An 18,548-nucleotide genomic window follows, 5' to 3' on the forward strand; every position below is an offset into this window, starting at 1 on the left:
TTCACTGGCCTACTGTGATATTCTGATCTATAATAAGGACATATTTGGTCTTTTCCTTGTTTCTGGCATAGAGCTCCTGAAACACTAGAAATGTCTTAAATGTTAAGAGCATAAAGGTGTCTTTTGTTATGTAAAGGAGGTAACTTTTGGAAAGCACCTCAGGCTGGGGGCAGGTTGCCAGGAGAACCAACCTTGTGATTGGAGGTTTGGAGTTTTCAGTCCCACCCCAACCACTGGGGAGAGGGGAGGGGCTGGAGGTTGAATCCACCAATGGCCAGTGACTTAATCTCGACATCACCTAAGTAATGAAGACCTCAGACCCAAAAGGAAGGGGTTCAGAGAGCTGCTGTTTGATGAACACATGTAGGTGTGGGGAGGGTGGTGTGTCCAGACAGCATGGACACGGGTTCAATCACTGGCCTTGCTCAGAGGGTTAAGGACCCAGCGTTGCTGTGAGCTGTGGTGTAGATTGCAGACGTGGCTCAGATCTCAAGTTGCTATGGTGCTGGTGTAAGCCAGCAGCTGCAGCTCTGATTCCACCCCTAGCTTGGGAACTTCCATGTGCCACACATGTGGCCCTAAAAAGCAAAAAAAAAAAAAAAAAAAAAAAAGACATACACACAGAGAAATGCCATGAGATGAAGGCAGAGATGGGGGTAATTCGGCAAAAGTTGAGGAATACCAAAGATTGCTGGTGAACCACAAGAAGTTAGGGAGAAGCATGGAAAAAATTTCTCTCTTAGCCCTCAGAAGGATCCATACTTGCTGATATCTTGGTCTCAGACTTACAGCCTCCAGAACTATGAAGCAATAGGTTTCATTATTCATTGGTTGGTTGTTACAGCAGCCCTAAGTCTCCTATTTTCATGACCAAATTTGGAGAGGTCCTCCACCTGTGTCTCCCACTGCCTCACCTCCCTCTCCTCAGCTCACTGGTGGTTTAACTGACTTCTATGCCCTCTGTTCTACTGCAGCTTTCTCATCAAAGCCAACACCTTCTTGTTGCTAATTCCAACTGGATATTCTTCAGCTCTCCCAATCTCTCCCCAAACTTTTACATTGTTTATTTCTTTCTTCTTCCTAAAACACTATCTTCTCCTGGTTTTCATGGCACTGCACTCATGAATTTTTCTCCTACTTCTTTGTTTTTTAATTAGTACCTTTTGGATTTCCCCTTCTTTTTCCCTTTCCTTTGATGGAAAATTTCCTCAGGGTTCCACCTAAAATCCTCTTATTTTGTCATGTCATTGCCTCTCCCAGAAGCTGGTGGCTAAGTCTGGAGTCTTAACCAGTTTGGGTACAAATGTAGTGTGCTTCCACCAGGAGACACATAATGTCCACCTCCCTTTCTTTTTATGGTGTTAGCTGCTATGGAGAAGCACAACCTAGATTCATTATTCAATTAGCAGTTTGCAAGATGGTGATGTTCTGTCACTCTTTTTCTGTGTGTGTATTAGCTGAAATAATTCTATGAAGAGAAACTTTCCTGGAGTTCCCGTCATGGCTCAGCAGAAATGAACCTAACTAGCATCCATGGGGACGCAGTTTTGATCCCTGGCCTCACTCAGCTGTGGGTGATCCCTTGCCATGAGCTGTGGTGCAGGTCGCAGATGTGGATCAGATCTGGTGTTGCTGTTGCTGTGGCGTAGGTCAGTGGCTACAGTTCCCACCTCCAATTTGACCCCTAGTCTGGGAACCTCTATATGAGGCAGATGCAGCCCTAAAAAGCCAAAAAAAAAAAAAAAAAGGAAAAGAAAAAGAAAGAAAGAAAAAGAAACTTGTCTTTATCATTCAGTTACCTGAGGAAAAATTAAAATAGGAAAGGAAAATTAAATGCTTGATTTTTTCACTTTACAGTTTTTAGAATAATAAATTTGTTCCCTTATTAGTAGTACTACCTACAGAGGTGACAAATGTGGGGGTTTTTTTACTCAATGAATTTATTACATTTATAGTTGTACGATGATCAATCATCACAATCCAATTTTATAGGACTTCCATTCCATATCCCCAGTGCACCCCCCTCCAAACTGTCTCCTTTGGAAACCCTAAGTTTTTCAAGTCTGTGAGTCAGTATCTGTTCTGCAAAGAAGTTCATTCTGTCCTTTTTTCAGGTTCCACATGTCAGTGAAAGCATTTGATGTTGGTGTCTCATTGTATGGCTGACTTCACTTAGTATGATAATTTCTAGGTCCATCCATGTTGCTAAAAATGCTGGTATTTCGTTCATTTTAATGGCTGAGTAATACTCCATTGTGTATACGTACCACATCTTCTTGATCCACTCCTCTGTCGATGGACATTTAGGTTGTTTCCATGTCTTGGCTATTGAAAATAGTGCTGCAATGAACATCGGAGAACATGTGCCTTTGCGAGTCATGGTTTTCTCTGGATAGATGCCCAGGAGTGGGATTGCTGGATCAAATGGTAGTTCTATGTTTAGTTTTCTGAGGTGTCTCCATACTGTTTTCCACAGTGGTCGCACCAATTTACAATCCTACCAACAGTGTAATAGGGTTCCCTTTTCTCCACACTCTGTCCAGCACTTATTGTTTGTAGACTTTTTGATGATGGCCATTCTGGCTGGTATAAGGTGGTACCTCCTAGTGGTTTTTATTTGCATCTCTCTAATAATGAGTGATGTTGGACATCTTTTCATGTGTTTTTTGGCCATCCATATGTCTTTTTTGGAGAATTGTCTGTTTAGATCTTCTGCCCATTTTTTGAGTTTTTTGTTTTTTGTTTTTTTTTGGTATTGAGCTGCAGAAGGTGTTTATAAATTGTGGAGATGAATCCCTTGTAAGTTGATTCATTTGCAAAGATTTTCTCCCATTCTGTGGGTTGTCTTTTTCATTTTGTTTAGGGTTTCCTTTGCTGTGCAGAAACTTCTAAGTTTAATTAAGTCCCATTTTTTATATTTGTTTTTATATTTGTTTGTCATTACTCTAAGAGGTGGATCTGAGATGTTGCTGTCGTTTATGAAATGAGGGTTTTTTCATTATGATCTCATAGTTTTTGACATATTCTATATGCTTTAATCTGCTTCAGATATTCTTTTTAAAAAATTTTATTAAAATATAGTTGATTTACAATGTTGTGTCAACCCAGTCATACATACATACATATATATATGCATTCTTTTTCTCATATTATCTTCCATGTTTCAGATATTCTTGTTGATGCTCAAATTATTCCCTTTCTTGTCACTGGGAACATTTCGACTTGGCTCCTGGATTCCTCTGTTGTGGCCTGAGAAATCTTTGCTTGCTTTCTGGTATGGAAAGATGTTGTAGGCTCATCCTGTATAATTTCTGTTCTAGACTTGGTTTCAGTCATTTCTCCAAAGAGCCCTCGTGTTTTCTTTCCTGAGGATACATTACTTTCACAATAAATAAAAGAAAGTTCCTGAGAAGGACACATTCTTTTAGGAATAAAGACCTAGCTAGAAGAAAGGAAAATAGAGTACTTAATTAATTTTTATTCTTCTTAAGGCCCAAGGGAAATGAACATTGGAATGGAAACAAGAATTATTTAAATGTATAAAGTTAGAGCAATTTGGGGTTCTTTGTACCTTATATAATTATATACTACTCTTTCAAAATCCCTTGTTTCAAAATGTCGTAACCACATGAGGTATAATTGCCAATTGTCTCCTGATACACATTTTCCTCTATAATGAAATACTATTTTTTTTTCATAGCCTATTGGAATAATGTTTTATAGCTAGGTATAGTGAGGAGACTAACTTCCAGCCAGATGAAGCAGAAATGAAGAGTGTGATTCCAAGAAGTTTTCTTAAAGGGAGAAAATGAACTCTCTTTTGTTCTTTTTTGCCTGGAAAGCAGACACAGTGGTTGGAGCTTTAGCAGCCATCTCAGGCCATGCAGTGATAACATATGTTGAGGATGGCAGAGCAACAAAATAGAAGAATCCTAATTCCTTGATGTTGTAGTGTTTTGTTTTGTTTTCTGAACAGGGACAGATAGTAAATATTTTCAGCTTTGTACACCTACGGTCTCTGTCACAAGTAGTCCTTATGGCCATATTTATCAAACAGAGTGAAAATGGCCATAGATAATATGCAATGAATGAGATCCAATATGTGGCAATATAAGTTCCAATAAAACTTTATTTATAGGCACTGAAATTGAATCATAATTTTCATGTCACAAAATAGTTTACTCTTTTTGGGGGGGAGGAAGGCCACACCCATGGCATGTGGAAGTTCTTGGGCCAAGAACTGAACCCATGCTGCAGCAGTGAACCAAGCCATTGCAGTGACACCGCCAGATCCTTAACCCATTGTGCCACAAGAGAACTCCAGCATACTTTTTTTTTGTCTTTTTAGGGCCACACCCTCGACATATGGAGGTTCCCAGGCCAGGGGGTCGAATCGGAGCTGTAGCCACTGGCCTGCACCACAGCCACAGCAACGCAGTATCAGAGCTGCATCTACGACCTGCACCACAGCTCACGGCAACACTGGGTCCTAAACCCACTGAGCGAGGCCAGGGATCAAACCTGCGTCCTCGTGGATGCTAGTCAGATTCATTTCCACTGAACCATGACGGGAACTCTCTTCAGTATACTTTTCTTATTAAGTGGTTTTGTCAACCACTTAAAAATATAAAAGCAATTCTTAGTGCATGGGCTATATAAGCACAGGCAATAGTCCAGCGCTGGTGGAGGCATGGTTTGCCAGCCCTTGCTATAGCACTCTACAGTCCCAGATTGCTTATCTTTAGGCTTTGTTTATAAGAGAGAGACTTTTATGTTGTTTCTGGGAGATGAAGTTTGCTGTGACTCACCAGAGCTAAGTCCTGATAATAAGTAGATGGCATAGCCCCACAGTGCCACACACACACATAATCCATAACAGTCCTGTTCCAGTTCCAAGGAGGCTCCCCTCTTCAGGACTTCACCTGACAGCACACTTGCTGGATGCTGGGCTTCCTCTTCCTTCTTGTCCTATTCCCCCCACCCTTTTTTTTTTTTTTTTTTTTTTAGGGCCACACCTGAGGCATATCAAAGTTTCCTGGCTAGGGATCGAATCAGAGCTGCAGCTGCTGGCCTATACCACAACCAGAGCAACGCAGGGCCTGAGCTGTGTCTACCACCTACACCACAGCTCACGGCAACGCCGGATCCTTAACCCACTGAGCGAGGCCAGGGATTGAACCTACATCCTCATGGATCCTAGTTTCGCTGAGCTATTTCAACTCACTGGACTTGCTGTGGGAGCACTTCCATTATAATCGCTTGTGCAGAGACCTGTGTCAGGGTCTGCTTCTGGCAACTCCAATCTAAGTCTGCGGTAATTGTCTTTGCTCAAGGAGCCTTTTCTTCAGGATTTGATGAAATACTGGTAGCCACCTGCTCCTTTTATAAATATAACCCTGGTGTTCCAGGCATAACTCTTTCACCATGTAGCATAACAGATGAGAGCAGGGGCTCTGACGTCAGCCTGCTTGCACTAAAATCCTACTTAGCCTTTCTGAGCCTCAAGACTCCTCATCTGTAAAATGGAGCCAATAATAACACAATAAATATTCCATAAATGTTAATTATTATTAATGCCAATATTAATAGGTTGTCCAGGCACTTGGACATCCCACTACTACTTGAGAATTCCAACACAGCATTTTCTTTGTAAATAATAGAGAATCAGTGCAGTCTGCTCTGTGTGAGGCTGAAGAGTCAATAAATAAGGTTTTCTTTGTAGGTAATATTTGAAGATCAGGATTTCTAATTAAGTCTGAGTAAGGGACACATCCTGCTTTAAAACTTCAGCAATAAATTAGACAAATGGCTGTGCTATGAAACCAGCACGCCTGGGCCAGAATCCTGACGTGGCCGCTCACTGGTGCACTGGAGATGTTATTATTGATTTACCCAACAGGGTTGCCAGTACTTATCCCATGTGGTAATTGTGAAGATTAAGCAAAACTGTGCACATAGAGCACTTAGCTACTCCCTATAATTTCATATGTGCCAGGTACTGTGCTGTTATTATCCCTAACATGATGTCACAGACAAGAAGTGGAGAGATTCCAAACATGACTCGGGTACACTTGCCCTGAGGACAAATGTGGCCATTGTGTCAATTCCTAGAAGACTTTTTGGAGATAATCACCTGGTTCTTTCCTTGGCCACTGGATTCAACCTTCTTGGACCAGTTTGCTCGAAAGCAACCCTCCCCATGAACGAGAGGGAAAATGAGCAGCTCCCGTGCTGCTGTGAGTAGGAAAAGCACAAGTCCTTTGACGTATTCTCCTGTGCTTGTTCCCATCACGTCTCCATTTTAACTGCATCGCCAGCCTCTCGGTGCTGTGTAGGTGTCACTGCTTGGCAGGTTTTAAGTGCCAATATTTGTGCATCTTCTCTGGGGGCCCTCCTAGTGGAGAGTGTGGAGTATCACAGAGCCCTGGCCTGAAGTGCAGGCTGTCAGAGCTCAGGAGAAAACAAATCCTTTCTGTATGAACTATGGGAGCCTTTTTGCTCTGCTTGGAGAGGGAGGAGAATGAAAAAAGGGAAAACCACATGCTCCAAGGGAGCCAATCAATATTTGCAGGCTTCCTGACTCACCGGCTTGGTCTGAACAAATAAGAACTCCCTACATTTAAATATTTAATAAATTATCAATAGTAGGATTGTATTTTCATGAGCTAGAGAGTTCTAATTTAGTGGAATAGATTTTTACTTCAAACTTTTTTTTTTTTTGCCACATTCAGCAATTGCTATCAGATACTGAATGTCTGTGGTCACACTCTCTTCCTGTTTATAAATGCGCTCTGTTTTCAGTGAGTCAGCGGTTTCTTGTTCTACATGGAGGTATAACGTCAGGCCAAGGAGGTTGAATGAACTTTGTGAATGCCCAGTGTGCGTGGGATTCTGAACCTCAGGCCTCAGGGTGTGTGTGAACACATACTCACACTGTATGTGGTCAGACACAAGCTGAAATAATTCTGCCTCCAGTGAGTTCAGTGGTTCCTCATCTGGTTTTGCTCTGAGCATTGTCAAAGATCACCAATGCTGGATACTAGTTAAAGAGGAAAGGACAAATTTTAATCAGTAATATACTATTGCAATAGGGAAAAGAGAGCATGAGTGAACTGAACTCAACTTTGATTTGTACAGAGGTGACTAGATGTTTTAAGGGGAAAATGAGGTGGTGAGGAGCAGGAGTGGGGGGTGATGGACCAGGGTGTTGGGGTGGGGTGGGGGAGCACTAGGTAGAATCAGGGAAGTGAAAATTACAAATGCTTGGTTGGTATAAATACAATTAGACCAGCAGTATCTGTTAGCTGCCAGTTATCGAAGTTAGAATTCTCTCCTCCCGCAAAGACTGGGAGACAGAGGCCCTATTCTTCCTGAGAATTACGTTTCCAGGGTGGCTTTCAGGTCCTTGAGAAAGACACTCCTGGGTTGTAAGGGATACATGTACACCTCAAAGAGACAGAGGAAGAGTTCACAACTGCAATCCCTTTTTAGTAAATGCTCTAAAAAGGGGGTGGTTGGGGCCTATCTTCATGTGCTGGCTGGAACAAACAGTAAATTCTTGAGTTTTCTCAAATAGGCTCTTTAAGGGCAGTGAGGGTCACCTGCAGGTATGGCCCTAAGATGTTAGAAATCACGTGTGTCTGTCCAAGTCTTTTAGGCCAAGGCTAAGGCCTAGTTGGGAAGAGGCTCAGATGCCTGTCTGGAATCCGTTAAAGAGAAAATCTTTGCCTATAAACCAGGCCTCCTGTCACCCTCGGTGGCCTTTGAGCTACTAGCTGGGTTGGAACTTCCAATGTCTAATCTTATTAAAGAACGGTTGGGTTCTGGACTTTTCCCACCATGCTTCCCTCTCCAGCTGCAGCTGTGTTGCTTTGTCAGCCTGTGGATGGGGCTTTTATTCCTTTCCCTTTATCCCCACTGGTAAGCCAACCACACACCTCCTTGAGAATTCTGTTTATTCTCCATCTTTTCCCTGGAAAAACCTTCCCTGATATCCAAGAGCTGGGTTACATCCCCACAATTTGTCATACTGTATTTTAGTGTCTATTTAAGCACCACTTTCCCCTAACCATACTGTTAGGCTCAGGAGGGCAGGGACTGGGTTCAGTTCATCCTTGTCCCCCCAGCACTTAGCAACAGTAAGTGCTTTGTAAGTGCTTTCTGAGCAAGTGAGTGGGTAATACTTGTCCTTTGATGCCTCCTTGCAGGACCCTGTTATCAGTGGGATTTGAATCCCGGCTTCACCACTTACCTGGTGTTGGACCTTGCTTAATCACTCTGCACCTAATTCTTCTCACCTGTAGAATGGGTTGATGATAACATCCACTTCACTGGGTTGTTAGGATTCAATGAGTTACATGTGTACAGTGTTTAGAACAGAGCCTGGCACATGGCAATGCTCAATATTATTATTATTATTATTATTTTTTTTTTGTCTTTTCTAGGGCCGCACCCACAGCATACGGAGGTTCCCAGGCTAGGGGTCTAATCAGAGCTGTAGCCGCTGGCCTACGCCACAGCCACAGCAACTTGGGATCCAAGCCATGTCTGCAACCTACACCACAGCTCACGGCAATGCCAGATCCTTAACCCACTGAGCGAGGCCAGGGATCGAACCCGCAACCTCATGGTTTCTAGTCGGATTCATTAATCGATGAGCCATGATGGGAACTCCAATGCTCAGTATTATTGTTAAGTGTTATTATTGTTAAGTATTATTATGACTGTTGCTCATTCTAAGGGTGCAGTTCAATACTCTCTGCTGGTGGTTTGTTGAATAAAAGAGTAAACAAATCAATAAATGTCCAGCATCTCAGCTGACCCCTAGTCCTTGCTTCCTCTGCCCTCTGGGTAAAATTTCCACATTTACCTTTACTGCTTTTGTTTTCTGACTCAGAGAAGTAACCTAGAGGAAACTAGAACTTTCTCTCCCCTGTTTTACTGGCTGATGTTCCAACTTGAATAGATGCTGCATGGAATAGCAGAAGGTGAAGAGCTGGTAACTGATCGGGACCCTGTGCTCATCCCCAACAGTTCCCTTCCCTGTTGTCATTTCTCTGCCTCTTACAGACTCGGGCCTGGATTTCCTCACCCACTACATGCTCCTCAACCCACTCCAATCTGAAATCATGCACACAGGTATGCAAGCACGCACACACACACACACACACACACACACACACACACACACTCTTACATCTCCCACAAAGCAGCTATACCACGGTTACCAGTGGCTCTGTGTCCTTTGAGCCTCAGCTCATCAGAGATGTGGCCACACCTCCCCTCTCAGCACGTTCTCCTTCCTCAGCTTCCATGACCTAAGCTTCTCCTGGTTTTCCTCCTGCCTCTTCTGTCTCTGCAGGATTGGCCTTTCTTACTCAACAGGTAAGTGCACGGGCTCACCTCTCCCTCCATGCTGTCTCCTAGGACACCTCACTCATGCCCAAGGCTTCGAATACCCACAACTGGCACACTACCTCCTTCTGCCTTAAGTGCATCTCACATCTTCCAGTTATGTCAAATGCCACCTGGTATTTGTCTCCCCTGACCACCAAAACGAAAATAACCTCATACCCCTTATCACCTTCCTTAATTTTTTTGTAGCACATTACCATCTGAAATAGTCTATATTTATTATCTATTCCATCCTTGCCAGAGGGTAAGCTCTACAAGACTTTGTGGCAGATACTAGCCTAGGTATCAGAGACCCAGTAGTGAAAAAAGCATATTAAGTTCTCAATGAGCTTTTGATCAAATGTGTGGCTGGCATATAGGTTTCCAGCTAGAATTCTCTGCTGAGCTCCAGAACATAATAAACTGCTGATGTGACAGCTCCTCCTGGATGTCTCTAAAGCATCTCAAACTCAGTGTCTCTAGATCAGTACTGCCCATTAGAGCTTTCTATGATGATGGAGATATTCTATATCTGCATTGTAGAATATGGTACCCACTGACCGTGTGACTACTGAGCACTTGAGATGTAGCAGTTGCAATAAAGAAGCTGATTTTTTAATTTTATAAACTAAATTTACTTTTATTTGTTATTATTATTATTTTTTTTTTAGGGATGCACCCATGGCATATGGAGGTTCCCAGGCTAGAGGTCCAATTGGAGCTATAGCAGCTGGCCTATAGCACAGCCACAGCAACACCAGATCCAAGCCACATCTGCGACCTACACCATAGCTCACGGCAATGCTGGATCGTTAACCCATTGAGCAGGGCCAGGGATCCAACCTGCATCCTCATGGATGTCAGATTAGTTTCTGCTGAGCCACAGTGGGAACTCCAAACTAAATTTAGTTTAAATAGCCATGTGTGGTGGGGGCTACCACATAAAGCAGCGTAGTCCTTACCTGAACTGATGATCTTCCTCCTGAAACCTGGTCCAGTGGCTTCTGTCTTGAGGAATGGCACCATAATTCACCCAGATAAGAAAGCAGAAAGGCAGGAGTCATTTTGACAAGCTCTCTTTGCTACAGCAGCAATACCCAATCCATCATCAAGTCCTATTGATTTTGGCTCCTAAATATATTGTCTTTTTGCCTTTTCTAGGGCCGCTCCCACAGCATATGGAGTTCCCAGGCTAGGAGTCGAATCAGAGCTGTAGCCGCCAGCCTACGCCAGAGCCACAGCAACACGGGATCCAAGCCACATCTGTGACCTACACCAAAGCTCATGACCACACCGGATCCTTAACCCACTGAGCAAGACCAGAGATCAAACCCACAACCTCATGGTTCCTAGTGGGATTCGTTAACCACTATGCCACGACGGGAACTCCCTAAATATATATTTTTTAATCTGTCCATTTTTTCCCCATCACTACCACAATTCCAGAGGAAAATGCATCATCTCTCATCTTGACTATCTGATCTCTCATATTAAGTAAAGCCACTTAACTGATTTGCCAATTCTATTTTCCCTCTTTCCAATCTATTCTCCTTATTCTACCAAAGTGACTTCAAATACATCTTCTTAAGTCACTGCCACCCTCTTCCTTCTCTCTCTGTCTCTAGATAGTCTTCAATGGATGATTGCTTTGGATGCCTTTCAAGTTCCTACAATGGTTTGAGTCCTGCCCACCTCTCCTGTAGGCTCCTCCCAGCTCTCTGATCTCTAACTACAAAGGCCTTGTTTCCATCTTGTGTTGGGGCCATGCTCCCTCCCACCAGAGTGTGAGTCTTTCCTGACCGTTGGTCTAGGTCAGATCCCTAATACTTACTTGCATAATACCGTACACCACCCACTCTTCAGTACTTTGATACTTGTTATTTGTCATTAACAAAGCAATGTCCATCTTTCACACTGGACAGTAAGCTTCCTGGAGCAGGGACCACTTGTGTTTTAATGACCAGTTAGCAGTATCTGACTGATAGTAGAATCTCCATGAATACTGATGTGCACCTGTGTAGCCAGGTATTCTCTTGGGATAATAACTAAATTTTTCTTTAGCATTTTTTAACCTGTTGCCCCATTGACTCAGTGTGAGTGGATGCAGCTTAGAATGAAAAAAATCAGTTGGATTTCTCAATGTATGCTTTAAACTCATAACAAATGCAGGTGTTGAAAAGACAATTTTTTTTTTAATCTAAAGACTCAAAATTTATCTTGAATACCAAGGCCCATGTTCTGGTTATTACTGCTACATAACAAATCATCCTCAACTTAATGGCATAAAATGATAGCTATCTTACTATGCTCATGGACCTGTTATGAACTGAATTATCTCCTCAAGATTCGTATGCTGAGGTTCTAACCCTCAGTACCTTAGAAAGTGACTGTATTTGGAGTCACTAATTACTCGGTGTCCCCGTTGTGGTTCAGTGGGTTACAAACCCAACTAGTACCAATGAAGATGAGGGTTTGATCCCTGGCCTCGCTCAGTGAGTTAAGGATCTGGCATTGCCCTTAGCTGTGGTGTAGGTCACAGATGCTGCTCGGATCTGGTGTTGCTGTGGCTGTGGTGTAGGCCGGCAGCTGCAACTCTTTTTCAACCCTTAGCTTGGGAACTTCCATATGCCGCAGGTGTGGCACTAAAAAGCAAAAAATAAAATAAAAAAAATAAAATAAAATAAATTACTCAAGTATAATTCAAATTGGGATAATAAGGCTGACCCTTTTATTCTAATAGGCCCAGTTCTCCTAACATTATAAGCACATGAAATATAAAATATTTTCCTATACCTTAATATAAAATATCAATATTATTGCTTGAAGTCCTTAAACATTTTTATATGTAATTCCAAATCTTCCCAGTTCCACTAAAGAAACTTCTCTATCCCCCCACATATTAGGGCTAATTTTCTCAGTTGCTTGTAGTTGCATTAGACCAAACAAGGGCCCAGATGACCTGCCCTCGGGCATGAGACCCTGGTGGGATGTACCTTATCCATCTCATAGTTGCCATGTGGTAGACATCATAACTTTTTTTTTTTTTTTGTCTTTTTAGGGCCATACCTGCAGCATATTGAGGTTTCCAGGCTAGGGGTCTAATCAGAGCTGCAGCTGCCAGCCTATGCCACAGCCACAGCAACACCAGGTCCGAGCCATGTCTGCCACCTACAGCACAGCTCATGGCAACGTTGGATCCTTAACCCATTGAGTGAGGCCAGGGATCAAACCTGCATCCTCATGTCAGATTCATTTCTACTTAAACATGATGGGAACTCCTGACATCATAACTTTAAGAAGATGACCTCTTCCCTCTCAGGTCAAATTATGAATTTCAAGTTGTAATTCTTCAGTCTGCTCAAAGAGATTGAGACTCATACTCAGGATTATCACTTGATTAAGTTCCCTTGAAAGAAACCTTACAAGCAAAGAAATCTAAAATTCAAAGAGAAACTTGCGTTCTTTCATATCTATAAATTATTCTGGCCCTGAGATTATAAAAATGCTCTCAGGTTGAATTTTGCATAGCCCTCAATTTTTGCACAGGCTTTTCCAACTAGTCAGTCCTTTCAGGGCCACTCAGCAGACACAGAGAGATGAGGTCTCTCTTTGAACATGCTGGTCTCTGCTGGGGACTCCCACACACCAAACCGCCCCAAACCAGGGCCTCTGCCAGGCTGTCCTGTCCAGGAGGCTTTGTAATGAATTAGTAAAAGATACCTCTTCTTCTGTGCTGAAGTTGCCTTGCAAAGGGCTCTAACCAGGAGAGTGAGCAGAAGGAAGGAATTTCAGCCTCATTTGCATCTGGTTCCTGGCACTTTGTGACAGACCAATGGTACAATTGCCCCTGGCAGCCCTACCCTGCCCCTCTGATTCCAGAACTGGAGATCACACCTCAGGCTACTGGCCACCTCTGCATAGAAGCACAGGAGATAAGAGTGAGGGACAATTCTTAGTTAACTATTTACCCAAACAAGACTGGAAAAATCCAGAACTGCCAAGTTACCCAGACTGGGCAAGAATGAGATTTCTTCTACAGACGTCTGGGCTCAAAATCCAGGTCCAATTACAGGAAATAAAGTCATCTTTGACTTTACCACAAAGGAAGACATCTAGGTCACATTCCTCACTGTTTCTGGGCCTTAGTTTCCATGCCTGTGAACTGAGATGTTCTCTAGACCAGTGCTTCTTAATGTTGTTGTGCATTAGACCACCTGGGAATCTGGCCGAAATGTAGATTCTTTTCAGTGGGGAGGGGTTAGAATCTAAGATTCTGCATTTCTAACAAGCTCCTAATTGTTTGTTGCTGAGGCTGCCAGGACTTGAACTACACTTTGAGTAGCAACAGAATGGGGACAATTCTAAGGCTGTTTTTCTGATTACAAACTATCTGGTAAGAAAAACCACCTTGTTGCCTTATGCTGAGGACCACCCTTACAAAGCCAGAGATGGCTTTTTAGTTAAACTTCACATCTAGAGTCACAAAGCAGAAATGTTTATATATTTTTGAAGACTAGTCCTCCTCTCCATTCTTCCTTCGCTTCCAATCCTCCCCAACCCTAACCCACCCTCTTAAAAAAAAAACCATTTCAGGGAATTCCTACTGTGGCTTAACAGCTTACGAATCCAAATAGTATCCATGAGGATGCAGGTTCAATCCCTGGTCTTGCTCAGCGGGTTAAGGATCTGGCATTGCCATGAGCTGTGGTGTAAGCTGCAGATGTGGCTTGGATCTGGCATTGCTATGGCTGTAGTATAGACCAGCAGCTGTAACTCCGATTCGACCCCCTAGCCTGGGAACTTACGTATGCTGCATGTATGGCCTAAAACACACACACACACACACACACACACACACACACACACACACACACACACACTGTATGATATCTGTGACAAAGAGGAAAAAAAATGGCAATGTTTCCAGAACCAAAGCTGAATGCATGAGAGAACTTGAAAAAAATATTTTGAGGAGGGTAAAAATATGTTTTTTGATAAACTTTAAATAAATGAGTATGAAGTATGTGAGTGGGGCACTGACGAGTATTTTAGAGAAAGCTGGGTAGATGATGAAACATCTTAATGACACATGACATTAAACACTGAGACCACATATCCTGTTAACCAATTCAGAAAATATGTTTTGACCCAAAATATTTGAAGTAGAGATTGTCTTGGAAAATCCATGGCCAAAGGTCCCTGCGATGTTAGTTTTGTAGTTGTTGTGACTTCATTTCCCCAAGGGTAGCGGGGGTAGATGTGTATTGTTCTCTATACATGCTCACACATATTTACACACACACATATACACACTCGTGCCATACAGCATACACACATACATTTTTTAAACTGGCAAAGAACTGAGACAATTAACCAAAGAATGTCCTCTAATAGAAGCTTCATTTCCTTCCCCACAAAATTATTGACTCTCCTTAGCCCTTCCTCTGACCACCCCAAGCAACCCCAGGTGCTATGATGCACCCCAGACTTCCTTCAGTAAACCTTGCCTTGACTGATATTCCCTGACAGGCCGAGAGGCCAGACACAGGGCCAGCTAGAATGCACAGAATCCTGCTGGCTGTCCTCTGCAGTAGCACTGCAGCAAAAGGCCAGCAGTAGAGCTGTGCTTCTCTCCCTGCTTTGGATTTTGTGGACCACTGGGACTGGGCTTGGTAATTATGGCTTCCAGGCTCAGAGTGCCTTGTGTGGACAACCTTATCCCCAAGACTGGAGTTGCCTCTGGTCAATGCTGAGAAAGATCAGAATATAAGTCGCCTGCTTTTTGGCAGTATGAAGCCTTACGTAATGATTCCTGACACATCCACCTCATTTAATCAACTCCTCAATAATAAAACCAGCTCTGACCCACAGGGTTAAATGACCTGGGCCCACATTGCCAAGGGCAGCAGCTCTTAGTCTTTGGATGGGGTTCTTTAATTTATTATTATTATTATTATTATTATTTTGATTCCTACCCACATGTTGGGGAGGAAGAAGCTGCTAGTTTCAGAGACACTCTTGTCCCCAAAAGGTGACAGTTGTACCACAGTAAAATATCAAGATATTTTAAGACCTCAGCCCCCCATTTCTGGGAAGTTATTTGCGCAGTGTTTGCCGCAAGGGTGGGGTAGGGAGAGGGTGAATAGGTTTCAACTGGAGACTGTTCATCCCGGTATTCAGACATGCCTAGACATATCTAGAGGACTTGGACAAAACTATGTTTTCTTTCTTTCTTTTTTTTTTTTTTTTTTTTTTTTTTTTTGTCTTTTCTAGGGCTGCTCCCATGGCACATAGAGGCTCCCAGGCTAGGGGTCTAATCGTAGCTGTAGCCACCGGCCTACGCCAGAGCCACAGCAACTCAGGATCCGAGCCAAGTCTGCAACCTACACCATAGCTCACAGCAACGCCGGATCCTTAACCCACAGAGCAAGGCCAGGGATCGAACCTGCAACCTCATGTTTCCCAGTCAGATTCGTTAACCACTGAGCCACAACAGGAACTCCAAAACTATGTTTTCTTTCCTCTTCTCTGCGCATGAGAAACAAGAATACTTGGGGGTGACTCTTGTTTGGCTTAACCTCGACAATATATCAGGGTAAGGGTGGGAAAGGAACTATTTTGAGCACAGAAGTGTTATTTTCACACAGGTTGTCCCATAAGACAAAGTCCTGTGAACTCAGACCCGTGTCCTATGGAGCAGAGTCCTGGGGCGAAGATGCCTATAGACTCATTGAGCAGCATTGGACAGTCCTGGGCAGCACTGCTTTCACTGTGTGGTAGGATGCTGGGAGCTTTGTGTTGGCATTTATTAAATATCTGATATGGACTATGTGGACTCAGATCCTGGCACATGGAAAGTGCCAGATTAAATACTGTTTTTCATTAACATTATTTTTTTTTCAGTCCTCATAATCACCCCAGGAGGTGAATATATTATTCTTATTTTACAGGTGGTAGCAAGAGGTGAGGCAGTGTTCCCATGTGATATGGCTGGTGTGTGGGAGAGAAAGATGCTAATCTCTGTGCTCTGATCTGAAATTCCATAAACTGATAGCACCCTGAACAGTAAACTTTGTTCATCAACAGCATCAAATATATCAAACAGGCTGAAATTTAGATACACTGTCAAACCTTAGGTTCAAGCAAGGCTGTGAAGTATTGACTGTATATTCTGGGTGGTCGGGGTCCAGTTGACAAATCCAGGAAAAATGGAAAAGAAGAGAAAACAGGGAAAATAGCCACCTTGCCATACAACATGAACCAGAATCTTGCCCTCTGTAAGTGCAAGGCTGATGCTTCTGTCCTGAGATCTCTTCCAAGAAAGTAACTTCTTACTTTCCTATCAAAGCAAAAGTTCAGCAGCTGGAGACCAAAAAGAGAATGATTCTTGAAAAGGTAACCAAGAAGAGTTATGTTGGCCTCAAGAAATTTACTTGTGGAGTTCCCATTGTGGCACAGCAGAAACAAATCTGACTAGGAACCATGAGGTTGTGGGTTTGATCCCTGGCCTCACTCAGCAGGTTAAGGATCCAGCATTGCCATGAGCTGTGATGTGAGTTGAAGACTAGGCTCGGATCTAGTGTTGCTGTGGGTGTGGTGTAGGCCAGTAGCTGTAGCTCCGGCTAGACCCCTAGCCTGGGAACCTCCATATGTCGTGGGTGTGGCCCTAAAAAGCAAAAAAAAAAAAAAAAATTTGTATTGCTTAAATGTTCCTCTTATTTTCAATCTTTCTTTTGTAAAATGTTTAAAATTAACTCTAAAGTTAAAACATGAAATGGCAGATTGTATTTTACAGTAAACTAAATGGAAACTAATTTCGTATTTTGGACCTTACTCTTTATTTTGCCTTTTTCAAGCAAACTATGAGAAATGGATTGTGTAATTTTGCAGGACTTATCTGTTAAAGAACTGAGTCATTGTTAAACCAGGAAATTCTTGCAAAACTACAGTATTTAAAGGAAGAACATGTTATGCAAATACTAAAAAACAGGGGGTATGAAAACATTTATATTGGGAAGGTTAAATCATGGGAGAAAATTTTTGAAATTTTTAGAGATTTGGGTCAACATTTATGGCAACATTCAAATGATTGCCATGATCGCTTTTCTTCCAGTGGGAATTCTTAATCTCTTACTCTAGGTTCCCACTGTCCTGAAATGTTTTACCCAAAATGAGAGTGCCTGCCATCTGTTTTCTGCTGTGAGTCAAATGATCCAGGAGATTATTTATTCTCCCATAAATCTTCCTTAGATCTCAGAGGCATTGGTGTTCACAAATGGGAATGACTGCCCTTGAGTAACTCCCCCTTTGAGATGTGTGCCACATAGCTGTCCCTCCTATTGCTGTCATCTACCAAGCTCCTGGTTCACTCCTTGGTTTCACTGACATCTTCAGCACCCAGCTCATTGTCCTTTCAGCACAAACCTGTGCCTTCATCCCTGATGATCTCTGTGACCACATGGGCAACTCATCCTTCCCCTTGACTTCAATTTCCTGGACCTCCACAAATACAGCAACTCTCACCTTTGCTTCACTTAACTGACTGGGTCCCACCATACACTATGGCTCTTGTCATCTCCTGCAGCTGCTCTACCTCTGAAATCTTAACTACTATCTCACTCTCATACAGCACTTATAGTTTTAGCTGTCTCTTCTCTTTACTTCCCCACTACCTCATCTTCAGCCTCATGAACATTCCTAGTCCTTTGACTTGAATTTTCTTCCAGTCTATTATCAGCTTCCTGGCTTCATTCTTAAACTGTGTTACCTAAATTCACCCATCATCCTCTTACCCACACTCCAAAGCCCTTGAACCCTTGTCTTTCCACTGCTCCTGTATGGAAAAATATCTGAACAAGGTCACAATCCCCCCATGGGAGATGAGATGAGAAGGGAGTAGGCGGAGTATAGATGTGTAAATGGAATACATCAGGATGACCAATTTGGAATTCATAGAATTTGTTCCTCTGAAGCAGTGTTTACTACTTCTATCGGATATTAGCATAGGAATGGAATGACTGTAAGAGAAGGTACCCAGGAAGACTACATACGCCTTGCTTGGGCAATGCAAGGACAACCCAAGGACTAAAAGGGACTGCTTTCCAAAGTCTTGGCAGAATATAAGGAAATAAAGGTGAAAGTGCATTGCCCTTGGC

General features: G+C 42.8%; 1 protein-coding gene across 1 annotated transcript in view; it reads right to left on the minus strand.

The window, feature by feature from the left end:
• Positions 1-2,875: 2,875 nt before the first annotated feature.
• Positions 2,876-18,548, minus strand: part of CSPG4B (chondroitin sulfate proteoglycan family member 4B) — a 126,452-nt gene continuing 110,779 nt past the window's right edge. Inside the window, exons 14-16 of the transcript XR_014831299.1 lie at positions 13,114-13,306; positions 10,356-10,401; positions 2,876-3,438 (exon numbers count right to left, since the gene is read on the minus strand). The gene's annotated coding sequence lies outside the window, so the exon portion shown is untranslated. The remainder of the gene's footprint in view (positions 3,439-10,355; positions 10,402-13,113; positions 13,307-18,548) is intronic.

Source organism: Sus scrofa, chromosome 16 (assembly GCF_054392235.1).
Source record: "Sus scrofa isolate SSC_HxYL_T2T_F1_AM1 chromosome 16, Sscrofa_HxYL_maternal_Yorkshire_Landrace_v2.0, whole genome shotgun sequence".
NCBI lineage: Eukaryota > Metazoa > Chordata > Mammalia > Artiodactyla > Suidae > Sus > Sus scrofa.